The 1,345-nt window shown below is 32.6% G+C and overlaps 1 protein-coding gene across 3 annotated transcripts in view; it reads right to left on the reverse strand.

Annotated features, from left to right (window-relative positions):
* Positions 1-303: 303 nt before the first annotated feature.
* Positions 304-1,345, reverse strand: part of hts (adducin 1-like protein hts) — a 13,671-nt gene continuing 12,629 nt past the window's right edge. For all 3 annotated transcript variants that reach the window (XM_018513168.1, XM_018513167.1, XM_018513166.1), the window contains one exon: positions 304-328. The gene's annotated coding sequence lies outside the window, so the exon portion shown is untranslated. The remainder of the gene's footprint in view (positions 329-1,345) is intronic.

A 1,345-nucleotide genomic window follows, 5' to 3' on the forward strand; every position in this document is an offset into this window, starting at 1 on the left:
AGCGGATTAAATACATTAGCGCGACGCTTAACAAATTAAAAACGTAAAAACATTAACAGTACAATATAGTTTCCTTATCGTAGACGTAATGCGATGGCAGTCTTGAGTCCTGGAAAGATGCTGTGATTGTTGCTCGTTCGTTTCGATTTTTCTTCGCGCATTCTCCTCCATCCATCTCCGTTTTATCTTCCGCCATTCGTCTGTGCTTCGTTTCTTCGTTACTCGTCGAATCTCATCCTTTATTTTAAACCGAGCTCATATCCGATCTTGAGTTTAAACTTGCATGTTCGTTTTATTTTTTACGAGAAGCTTTTGCTTGTGGCAGTGTCTGGAAATATAGATGTTAATTCAAGGTCAATACCGTTTGGTGTCTCGCTACGTTTCACATTGTTATAAATAAAAAAAAATATATATATATACATACTTATTTGTTCATTTACGCGAATGTAATTCTATCAAAAAACACGACTTGATCTTTGCTGCAGCCATATGAATAAAATTTAGCGCGAGCGCGTCTAGTCTCTAAAGGAAAAGCTTTTAATTTTTCTTCCATACCTTCAATGAGCAACACTCGGGATCAACAAACTAACCACGTCGACTGGGAACGATCGATTGAGCGAGCGAGTTGCTGAAATTATTCATCGAAAAATGGTACTCTCTAAAATTACAGTCGATATCATAAGAGAGGAAAAGTCTGAAAGAAGAAACAGCGACTCGCTCGATCGTATGATCGATTTGTAGATCATAGATTATATGAAACGCTTTAGCATAAGCATACTAACGGTCATAAAAATAACGACGTTTAACAGATCCATAAATATATTTGTTCGCAAATCTAAATAATCTTTACATCGTCAAAATCTAAAGACTCACAAGTAAACCTTAAGAAATGTCAAACGCCGATTTTTCTCAAAATTTTTAGTTGTTTCTTATGACAAAATAACAAGAAATCTGTCATTAATTTTAGCCCAAATTGCGTGTGTCTGTTAAAAAAAATTTTTTGTTATTCTTTACAATTACTCGATTTTTATATGTTTAAAGCAATATTTCTGACAAATAAATTTGTACCCGATTTTTTGAAGCTCGATACGCATATAGAACACCAAAATAATAACAATAATTATTAATAGTAAAGAAACGATATCTCTTGAAAAAACTTTTTACAGAAATAGAGTTGGGTGCTCATCTGGATTAACCTCACGGTATCCTAATTCAAAAATTCACTAACTAAACCGCTATTACGCAACAAAAAAAAAAGCTAGTTTGCCCCTTTACCTTATTATTTTCTTGACTTTTTATATTTTTTATATATTATAATTCTACGTATTATAATATTATATATATT

The sequence above is a fragment of the Trachymyrmex cornetzi genome, unplaced genomic scaffold (assembly GCF_001594075.2).
Source record: "Trachymyrmex cornetzi isolate Tcor2-1 unplaced genomic scaffold, Tcor1.1 scaffold452, whole genome shotgun sequence".
Classification (NCBI taxonomy): domain Eukaryota; kingdom Metazoa; phylum Arthropoda; class Insecta; order Hymenoptera; family Formicidae; genus Trachymyrmex; species Trachymyrmex cornetzi.